Source organism: Theropithecus gelada, chromosome 10 (genome assembly GCF_003255815.1).
Source record: "Theropithecus gelada isolate Dixy chromosome 10, Tgel_1.0, whole genome shotgun sequence".
In the NCBI taxonomy this organism is placed as follows: Eukaryota; Metazoa; Chordata; class Mammalia; order Primates; family Cercopithecidae; genus Theropithecus; species Theropithecus gelada.
Genome location: NC_037678.1, coordinates 29,156,759 through 29,168,512, shown reverse-complemented (window position 1 = coordinate 29,168,512; position 11,754 = coordinate 29,156,759). Strand labels below are relative to the sequence as shown.

The 11,754-nt window shown below is 45.5% G+C and overlaps 1 pseudogene; it reads left to right on the top strand.

Annotated features, from left to right (window-relative positions):
- LOC112632400 overlaps positions 1–5,118 on the top strand; it is a 66,046-nt pseudogene extending 60,928 nt beyond the window's left edge.
- The last annotated feature ends 6,636 nt before the right edge of the window (positions 5,119–11,754 follow it).

Below are 11,754 nucleotides of genomic sequence, written 5' to 3'. Positions count from 1 at the left end.
TCTTTTTTCTTTTCCTTCCTTCCTTCCTTCCTTCCTTCCTTCCTTCCTTCCTTCCTTCTTTTCTCTTTTTTCAGACAGGGTTTGCTGTGTCATTCAGCTGGAGTGCAGTGGTGCAAGCATGGCTCACTGCACCCTCAACCTCCTGGGCTCAAGCCATCCTCCTGCCTCAGTCTCCCAAGTAGCTGGACCATAGGTGTGAAACATCACACCTGGCCAATTTTTTAAATTTCTTGTACAGACAGGGTCTTGCTATGTTGCCCAGGCTGGTCTTGAACTCCTGGTCTCAAGCCATCCTCCCTCCTTGGCCTCCCAAAGTGCTGGGATTACAGGTGTGAGCCACTAACCCCGACAAGATTTATTCATTTTTTTTCTCCAACTTGTATTTTAAGTTCAGGGGTCCATGTGCAGGATGTGCAGGTTTGTTAAATAGATAAATACGTGCCTTGGTGGTTTGCTGCACAGATCAACCCATCACCTAGGTATGAAGTCCATTAACTATTCTTCCTGAAGCTCTCCCCCATCCCCCAACTTACTTTCCTTCCTTCCTCTCCTCCTTTCCTTCCTTCTTTCCTTCTTTTCTTCCTTTCCTTCCTTCCTTCTTTCTCTTTCTCTCTTTCTTTCTTTCTTTCTTTCTTTCTTTCTTTCTTTCTTTCTTTCTTTCTTTCTTTCTTTCTTTCTTTCTTTCTCTCTTCCTCTTTCTTTCTCTCTTTCTCTCTCTTTCTCTTTTTCTTTCTTTCTCTTTCTTTCTTTTTCTTTCTTTCTTTCCTTTCTTTCTTTCTTTCTTTCTTTCTTTCTTTCTTTCTTTCTTTCTTTCTTTCTTTCTTTCTTTCTTTCTCTTTCTTTCTTTCTCTCTCTCTCATTTCCTTCCTTCCTTCCTTCCTTCCTTCCTTCCTTCCTTCCTTCCTTCCTTCCTTCCTTCCCTCCCTCCTTCCTTCCTTCCTTCCCTCCCTCCCTCCTTCTTCCCTTCCCTCCCTCCCGCTTTTTCTTCTTAGCGTGGAGCCAATGAGAAACAGATGACAAGAGGGGATTACATACATATGTTATTTTGGGGGAGGCAAAGGATACTAGTGAAAGACACATGGGGAAGGAACTGGCATAGGAAGGGCACTTCATAGCTCCGACCCCTGTGCAAGCAGAGGGTGGGGGAAGGGGGGTATGAAGAGCCCCAGACCACAGGCAGGTCAGAAACAGCCTCAGCAGACTGAGCAGATCTTTACATGGGGGGTGCCCATTAGAGGATCCCTGCTTCCTGCGGGAAGACCTGGCTGTGGCCACCCCTTGGCTCCTCACTGCCTGGATCCAGCCCATGGGAAGGAGGGCATCAGTCACCTCTGCTCCTCCTGCAGGTTCTTCTGGAGGGATGTCTGACTGGGACACTCCCATGGCCACCATCACCAGCATTGCTGCTGTATCCTCAATTGGGACAGGGGCTGTGCCCTTCTCCCCACTGCCTGCTCTTCCACCTGGGCCCCATGTGAGATCAGAGCCGAGGTGTCTTGGAGCTTTGGCCACCCATAGGCCCTGCAGCCACTGAGATGCCCCTTCAGCCTGAGCTGCATGCTGGGGAGGGAAAGATCTTTGAATAACCCTTACTCTAAATTAGAGTCAATTCTTCTAGGGGACATTAGAAAGTTTTCAATCCTGGAGTATGCTCTGGGGTCATCTCCCTTCCCATTCTCTGCCCAGCTCCTCCTGCTCCAGTGGCCTGGGCCTTGTCCCCAAACCTCTATTACATCCCCAGTGTCTGAAATGTCAGGCTTTCCTTAAATAAGTGTTTAAAGAATGAATGAATGACTTATTCCAAGTCCTCTGTCTGGTGGGTGACACCTGCATTACACTTTTAGAAGACAAAAGCAAGCCTGTGGCCCTGATTGTCTCTAAATTATGCTAACATGTTCCCACACTGTTGTATCATGACCACAATGTGACAAAAGTACAACCAGACCCACTGCAGCCCCTCAGATATGCTCTCCACCTGCCTCAACCCTGTGAGCGGTAGCTTCACAGCCTCTCTCAAAGTCACCCTCCACCTACCACACACTCTGGACCATCTCCTCCTCTGCCACAGCCTGCGGTTCAGTTGTCCCTGTCCCTGTCCCCCACCTCTGAGACACGTACCACTCCACTCCCTCCCTAATTCCTCTGCTGTCATCTTCCTCCAGATGGCCAGGAACGTCCCTTGCAAGGTCTCCTGTCCCAAGTTTTAGAACTTGTCCTGGAACTTCCCCAGAGCTGAGTCTCTCATAGGAGAACTGATAATAGGCACAGCATCTCCCTAGCAGATGGAGGAGAATCACCTGAGGGTCCCGCACATCCTCCCTGCGGGAGGCCTGGGACACACACCCACCTCTACACCTGCAGCCGCCGCTCCAGTGCCCACAGTCTCAATGCCTTGCCCTGGAAGGGGCTGAGCATCCCCGTGGCCTGTTTTCCCTTGTGTGAAGATCTGTTTCACTCTCGATGAACTCCTAGTCACACTAAGCATCCCCAGCAAGCATCTCCTCCTCTGAGCTGTCCCTGTGGAGAGAGCCCCTCTGCACTCAGCTCAGGCATTGTGTGCCAGGTTTGCAGCAGATCAAGCTTTCTCCTGGGCCACGATTCCACGTGGGCCTCCCTACCGGGCCACCAGCCCTAGAGAGAGGCCCCATTTCAGGGGCGGCAGCGTCGGGACCACAGCTCCATTATTCCCCTTAGCGGTTCCTCTCACGTGTTTGAATCCTGGAGTCAGGGAGACAAGGGAAGGGGAGATTCCGGACCATTAGAAAGGAGAAGTTCACCCAGAGGCCGGCAGGGGGTGCAGTGAGACTTTCTCTAGCGGCTTCTGCGGGACAGGTGCTCACAGCTGGGGAAGCTTGAACTGACAGATGCCCCCGGACTAACTCACTGCTTCCTCTGAGAACTCTGCAGCTTTGTCCCCTCTGGGTCTGACAGAGTCCCCTGAACAAGGGCCTGTGTGGTCCCAGCAGTTGCTTCCTCCTAGGCTGCACCCATGGGGCAAACTCTTGCCTCCTGCCAGCCTCCCTGTCCAAAGGCCTGAACCCTGTGAGTGCACCTGGGGCAGAGGCAATGGGGGGACTCATTTGCATGCGCAGCCCCTCCTCTGTCGGCGCGCGGGGCTGGGATACTAGAGGCCTGGGGCAGCCCAGCCCCGGTCTGTGGCCTCAGAGGCAGCTGTGTCCAGCATGGCCCTGACTCCTCTCCTCCTCTTGCTCCTCTCTCACTGCATGAGTGGAGACTGGGCTCTGAGCCCAGGGTGGCCCCAGACTGATCCGCCCCCCATGGCTCAGATCCCCCAGCAGCTGCAGCCTGGCCCTGCTCCCCACTGTGCTGTGTCTGTGTCTGCAGGCTCCCTCTCCCAGCCGGTGCTGACTCAGCCTCTCTCCCTCTCTCCATCTCTGGGAGCAAGGGCCACACTCCCCTGCACCCTGGGCAGTAGCCTCAAAGTTGAATACTATTTGATACAGAGGTACCAACAGGAGCCAGGGAGCACTCCCAGGCATCTCCTGAATTTCAAATAAGACTCAGATAAGCACCAGGGCTCTGGGGTTCCCACCTGCTCCTCAGGATCCAACAGTGCTCTTTCCAGTGCAGGAATTCCACACATCATGGGGCTGCAGTCTGAGGACAAGGTTGACTATTACCGTACTACATGACATGACAGCTGTAAGACTCACAGAGTGTTCTAGACCCAAGGGGAAATCACACAAAAACCTCTCTTCCTCGCTGGGCATGGTGCCTCAGGCCTGTAATCCCAGCACTTTGGGAGGCTGAGGCGGGTTGATCATGAGGTCAGGAGGTCGAGACCATCCTGGCTCACACAGTGAAACCCCATCTCTACTAAAAATACAAAAAAAATAACTGGGCGTGGTGGCGGGCACCTGTAGTCCCAGCTACTCAGGAGGCTGAGGCAGGAGAATGGCGTGAACCCGGGAGGCGGAGCTTGCAGTGAGTCGAGACTGCGCCACAGCACCCCAGCCTGGGAGACAGAGCGAGACTCCGTCTCAGAACAACAACAACAACAACAAAAGCAAACAAACAAAACCTCCCTTCCTCTATCTGGACTTTGCTCAGTTACCCTGCTGGTGACTCTGGCAAGTGGAGCTCAGGGGTGACTTTTATTGTTAGCCCCTGATTTTCATCAGAAGAATAGATCTGACCATGTTTATCTTTTTTCTTAAGTTTAACCTTTAGGTTGATGCATTGTTCTTACATCCTTACTTCATTCACCTTGCCCAGGTGGAAATTTCTTGCCCAGAGATTAAAACAAACACAAGAAACCAATCAAACAAAAACAAAAACAAAACCACCAACCCCACCACAGCAAAAACATTGCATGGGATTCGTTGGCGGAATTCAAGTTGATCCCATCCATACCCCACTCGGAGTCCAGGAGTGACTCACAAATCCTCTGTCCCGAGAGCTTCAATACGGTTTTAATCATCCTACACCAACATGCAGGGGGAATTGCATTCTATAGACTGGCAATGAACCATCTAACAGAAAAGCAATATCATTTATAATAACACCAGTATAAAATGCTAATCATAAAATGAGAAAAAATCAATGTCTTATAACCTGAAAATAACAAAACATTACAAGGGAAATAAAAGAAATATTAAATAAATGAATAATGTTTTCCCAGTTTATTTCTCTGTATTCCCATTTGTGTTTTCAAACAATCAATGTGCTTAAGATAACAGTTCATTCCATTTTTTAAAACAGGTTGACTACAAGGTCTTCCTATAAAATATGTTTGCAGTGAATGATAAGGTAGACATTTCGACAAAGAAATTGAAGTTTTTAAAGGCATCAATGACATATCACCCTGGGTTAATCCTAATCAATTTTCATATGCCCTGTTTCTGAGAAATGGGTGAGTGACATGTTGGTTTTAAAATCCAGAAGGTCATTTTTTTCAGGCATGTAACAAGGAGGAGCCAAGGGATGACAACTTCATTAGGGAAGAGGGGGGAGCAGGTGCAGGATGTGCTGCTCTGTGGCTGATGGACAGAGTGTGGGTGCAGCAGGTCTGAAGCTGACTGCTGCTGGGCCCAGACTGCTGTCACCTACAGCGTGCACCTGGGTGATATGGTTCTGATCGTCCCCTACCCCCCGTGAAGGACCCTGAGACCTCTTACCTACTGCTCAGAATTCAGGACATAGAGGGCCCTTTCTAGGAAAGGGTGCAGTGTAATTTCAGGATCACTAACTCCATTTCCAAAGGCTTAAAAGTGGAACTCACATCCATGATTTCTCATGCAGTGACTATGATAACCATTCTTACAATATTGTAGATCACCTCCATTCCTTGCCTTGGCCTGTCACATACAGACTGGGCATATGTTTCTGCACACATGGGGTGTGTTGGGCCGATCTTGTGAGGTTATGCAGAGTCAATAGTCTTGATGTTGGGGAATCTCTTATTCCTTGACCTGTGCTTCCTGTCACTGACTCTCAGGGTCTTTCTGGGGACCTAGGGTCCATGATTCATGATCTGCCTATACTTATCACAGACAGTTTCATAGAACAGAATCCAGAAAAGAGCCAGAAAAATCAGATGGGAATGCAGAGTTGTATGAAGGATCCTGTCCTTTGCTCCCTGAGCAGAATTGTAAAAAGATTTGAGGCAGCTCTGCCTTCTCTTTGGGTCCTAAAAAGCAAGGCTATGGGTGACCTCATCCTGCCTTGGGTCCCCCCTTCCTCACTCTCCTGACACACGACCCAGGCACAGGCTCCTGAGGCCCCTGTGGGTCTCTCTCCCAGCTCTGCCCACCACACAGTAGACCCTGCTCTGTGCTGGTAGGTCTCTGTGTCTCTCCTGGCTGGTCCAGCCTCCTGCTGGGGCTCAGCCCTCAGACCTGAGGGCAATGTCTACTGCCCTGGAAGACACAGCACAGGATGGAATGGTGTGACTTGGACTCCTCAGCATCCAGGATATCTCTGGAATCACTGAAACAACCACATATTTTAGAATCTTTGTTGTCTTTTTGCCTTTATGTCAGTCTCCATCAACAGCTCTCCATTCCACCTTAAGGATGAAGATGAACATCCTTGCTCAGGGCAAGGGTTAGGCCCAGTCCTGCTCCAGCACCGCAGACCGCTCAAGAATGAGATTCTGCATCCAGGGATATACAGGCAATGACACCCGTCAGATAGTGCCAAATACAGAGAGGTCATAAAAATGATGGCGTACATCCAAATATCTTCATAAAACAAACTGTATTTTCCAAAACAGCCTGTGCTTCTATTAATCAGTTATGAAACACTTATCAGGTCAGTCCTCTCTTTTCCCTGCCCTCCAGGAACTGTGATGTAAGCCTAAGGCCACTGAAAAGGTGACCTCACATAGAAATATAGTTCTAATAGTGTATCTTAATATCTTTTCCAGATAATTTTGAATATTTCTCTTAATACTGCACCAAACTTTTACTAATGGAAGGTTCTTAAATATTGGTTGCCATGTGGTCAGAAATAATATCAATAAACTTTTTGGATTCTATTGAATTATAATCAATTGAATTGAATTTTCCTGCAATTTGAATACATCTTTTATTCATACATGATTTTGTAATATTATGCATTGGTCATTTGAAAAATACTGTTACATTGAGTTATGCAGTTCTTCCAAATAATGCCGTAGTAACTTCTAAGACAGGATTAAAAACTCACATTCCTTAATAGGAGTATTACTTTTACCCAGGAAAACATGTAAATATCTGCAAGATATCAACCTCTTGGTGAGGAAACACATTTTCTAAATTTTGCTTGTGAGCTGAAATTTTGACATGCCTATAAACATTGTGGATTGTTTTCCATGAAGTGACAGGTTCACTTTGTAAACTTTTAAGAAAATTAATTTCAAATGTAAATTTAAATAACAGTGTTTTGTCTGTCAGCCATTTTCTACATTATCATTAAGATTTATTTCTTGTGGCATAAAATTCTCATACTCTATGTATAGTTCAATTTTCTTATAATATTCCCAATGTTGGGCAATCATAACAATGATCTAATTTTAGAATATTTGCATCACCCTAAAAGAAGCCCAATACACATTAGCATCAGTCCCCATTCCTTTCACTTGCAGATTTTGACAAACACTCATCTACTTTTTTTCTTAATGGATCTGCCTGTTATTGACATTTCACATAAATAAAGTCATCTGACATACATTATTTTGTGATTGGCTTTTTAAAGTTTGCATACTGTTCTCAAGATTTTTCACATTGTATAAAATATCAGTACTAAATTCTTCTGAAATTTTCGAGCAATATTCCATTATATGGATATGCTACATTTTGATTATTCATTTATAAACCCAATTAGATATTTAATATGTTTCCACTTTGTTGCTATTAGGCACTCATGATATACATTTTGATACACTCACACACACACATACACACACACACACACACACACACACACATTTCCCTGAGTTATGTACCTAGGAAACCTCAGTCACATTATAACTCTATGTTTAACATGTTAAGTACTAACTTTTTTCTAAAGTGGCTTTCTTTTTTAAAATTCCCACCTGCAATGTTTCGAGTATATTTCTACATATCCTTACTAACAGTTGTTATGATCTGCCTTTTTAAATATATGTATCCCTGTGAACCTTTTTGGATTTTTGTTTTTGTTTATTTGTTTGAAACAGGGTCTGGCTCTGTCACCCAGGCTGGAGTGCAGTGACGTGATCTCAGCTCACTGCCACACCCCGTTCCCGGGCTCAAGCCATCCTCCCACCACAGCCTCCTGAGTAACTAGGACTACGGGTGCGTGCCACCAAGCCTGGATAATTTTTGTGTGTATTTTTTGTAGAGACGAATTTCACCCATGTTGCCCAGGATGGTCTCAGATTCCCGGGCTCAAGCAATTCTCCCACTTCAGGCTCCCAAAGTGCTGGGATTACAGGCATGAGTCCCCGCATCCAGCCTCCAGTGAACTTTTAAAGATTTAATGACTGTTCTTTTTTTAAATGTGTGGTAGAATTAAACATAGACACTCTCTGGGCCTCAGCTTTTCTTTGAGGTTACTATTATTATTGTTACTAATTCAGTCTCCTAACTTGTCGATTCTGATTCTCCATTTGTTCTTGAGTTAGTTTTGGTAGTTTGTGTCTTATGAGGCATTTGTCCCTTTCATCAAAGTTACCTAATTTTTAACATGAGTTTGCTTCACTATTTTATTTCTTTATAAAAGGTAGGTAGTAATGTCTTCTCCTTTTACTGATTTTAATATTGGAGTGATTTTTTTCTTCAACTCTCATTTTATGTATTAGACCAATTAAAGGTTTGTCAATTTTGTTAAACTTTAAAACACGTTTGGTTTTGATATTTTTCTAACTGTTTTTAGAGTTCTCTTTAATTAATGTCTACTCTAATCTTCACTTCCTTCCTTCTGCTTGCATTCATTATATTTCGTTTGCCTTTCTGTTTTTCTAGATTTTTAAAGTAGAAATTGAGGTTACTTATTTGAGACCTGTCTTTTTATTAATAGGGGCATATATAACTATAACTGTATCTCTAAACAGTGCTTTTGCTGGGCATGGTGGCTCATGTCTGTAATCTCAATCCTGATGTTTTGGGGGGCCCTCGTAGGAGGGTTGCTTGAGGCCAGGAGTTCAAGACCAGCCGAGGCAGCACAAGGAGATCCCCATCTCTACAAAAACAAAAACAAAAAAACCCACAATGCTTTAGTTGCAGCACATTAGTTTAGCATTTAAATTTTTTTTATATATCAAGGCAATTCTTTCACCTATGGTTATTTCCATGGCCTGTGTGATATTTCAGAATATTCTGTTGTGTTAGTCCATTTTATGCTGGAAAAGACAAAAGTCTCATCTAGGAACTGCAGAGACAAACACACCCCTGCAGACACATTGGGTTTACCCCCACTGAGTTCTGCATTAAACTTCTGACCTACAGATCTGTAAGAAAATATGTTTCTGTTGTTTTAGGGCACCCTATTAGTTACAGAAGCAATAGGAAATGGATACAACTAGTTTTGGCAAACAGGACCTGTATCGTGGTGTGTTGGGTTTTGAAGACCATCCACAGGCTCCATGACAAACCTCGGGACTCACAGAACTCATAAAAGCTGTTCTACTAGTTGTGGTTTTTGTTGCTTTATTGTAATGTGATCACACACGTTAAACATCAGCAGAAAGAAAGGCCCATGACGAAGAGTCTGAGAGACATCGGGGCAAGCTTCCAGGCACCCTCTCCAGAGTCCGTGTGGACAAACACAATTCCCAGCATGTGTGTGTGACAACACGAGTGTAGTGTTTCAACCAAGGAAGTTACATGAGGCCTTGATGCGCAGGGCTGTCAATGGGGGTCAGGCATTTAGACATGCAGGGATGCAGTGTGAACACTTGGACCCAGCAGGCACCAAGCCAGCTGCTCCTCTGACCAGCTCCAGGGATGGCTCTTTACCCACATCCATCCCACCGCCCCCAGCCCTGCTCACTTTGCTCTTTGTGAGGTGCATGAGAGGGTGGAAAAGCTGTGGCTTTTGCGGAGCCATATCTTTTAATCTTCCCTCAATCAAGGCCATTTTGTGTCAAGACCACGTGACTTTGTGGTGTTTGCATTTGCAGGTGATACCCACTGAGGAAAATGGCTTCTCTTGAATGTGAGCTTTTGGTAGCGTGGACCACCTGAGCCATTCTGGGGGCAGGAGGCACCCCCTTTATGTTGGTGGAAGCTTTATTGGTTGAAATCGTCACTGCCAAACTGGTGAGGGGAATATGTCGAACATCTCAGAAGTCCAGACCCTTTGAAGTACTTGAGAACATGAATGAAACAACAGAGCTGATCTCTTAGAGGCTTGTCTCTATCATGAAAGTTCTTTTGAGTTCTAAATTCAAAAAGAAAGTGGAAAAATACATCCTTTTCAGTCTGCTTTTTTATGGATGGAGCATCCCGGCCCTTTAGGTCCAAAGCCAGTCATCAGGCAACCCCTGCCAAGGACACATTTATGGAAATATTCAGCTCGTTTGCCATCACAGAAGGGACTTTTCTGAGGACTAAATCCAAACTGGGGCATGAAGCGCCCCACAAAGACGGTCACCACTTTGCCACACTTGTCTATGTGGCCTCTTGATGTCAGTGTCCTGACTGGGAGGGCAAAACTTCCCTGCACCTCAGTCATTTTTCATGGACTGAGGAATGCAGGTGGGTTTGACACAGGAGCGATTCCTAAGAAAAGAATGGCCCAACTTTATTCCTCAGCCTGAGGATATCAGTAGGAATAGGACAGACTTTGCAGCCTCTATATATCTTGTTCCAGAGACAAGAGACCAGAAAACAGACCATACTTTTACCCATGGCTGAAATAGTCTTCCAAAATGGCATCCCAGAAAATCTACTTCTGGATAGTACAATACGCTATTTGTTTAGGATGATAATATAGGTGACATCATTCAAACGGAAACTTGGAAATGATCCTTAACATTGCAAAATCATGTCTTTTGTGACATCGGACATCTCCTTGGATAGGAAAAAATGGCTGGGGCAAGGAAACCCACAGGGAAGAATTTTTGGGAACTGTGCTCACCTGTGCAGGTGCTTCCTCCCTTTGGGGTCTCTGTATCAAACTTAGTTCCAGCACCCCGACACTGTTTGGATCAGGTGGGTGGTGGATTACATTAATCAGGGCAATCAAGTAAGGAACTGGATTTCACCGCAAGAGTATTTTTTTTTCTTTTTTTCAAAACTGTGAAATTTGGGGCTTGGATAGACTTAGAAGATTTACAATTTAAGGGGAAAAAAGGACTCTGAGAAGCAGACTGTGACTGTAGATGGTGATAATAGAGTAAGAGGTAGTAGAAGTCTTCTCACCATAAACCATAAGAGGAAGGACACAGTAATAAAATACAACTCTTTAGAACACCAGAAATTAGGCCGCTCATGACTGTGATCCTGGAGATAGAGTGAGAATGAGGCCAGCCCTGTGATCATCCTAGTGTTCTGCCTGAAGCAATTCCCAGACTATACCTCAAGTGGTAAGAAGAACAGGCTGGTCTCGCGGCACTGATTTCAAATCTTACAACTGAAATGACTGGTGTATCAGCAGCAGAGTAGGAGAGAAGAGGCAGTCAGGCAGAGAAAAGGCCCCACATATATGCACAGGGTCCCCTGGCCTTCGGATGCATCTTAAGAAATGTAAAAATAATTAAACTTCATAAAGTAAACAAAAAACTGCTATCAAAGAATTAACTTCCATTGGTGGATAGTAACCCAATAAATGACTAGAGCTCAGATGAAACAGAGACTTCCGGGTTTTCACCCACTAGAGTGGAAAAAGCCTATTGAACCCAGCAGCTGAACGGGCAGGAAGGCTAAAGTAGACATAGCATGTAGGCTCCCTTAGAACAACTGTTAGGAATAATGAAAAGCAGTCCTCTAAAGGCTCAAGCTGAAAGGCACACACAGTACAGGACAAATCATAGCAGCATTAAAAGAAAGACCATAAATCAGCCAGGAACAGCAGCTCATGCTTGTAATCCCAGCACTTTGGGAGGCTGAGGCGGGCGGATCACGAGGTCAGGAGATCGAGACCATCCTGGCTCACACAGTGAAACCTGTCTCTACTAAAAAACACAAAAAATTAGCCGGACGTGGTGGTAGGCGCCTGTAGTCCCAGCTACTCGGGAGGCTGAGGCAGAAGAATGGCATGAACCCAGGAGGCGGAACTTGCAGCGAGGCCACTGCACTCCAGCCTGGGTGACAGTGCGAGGCTCCGTCT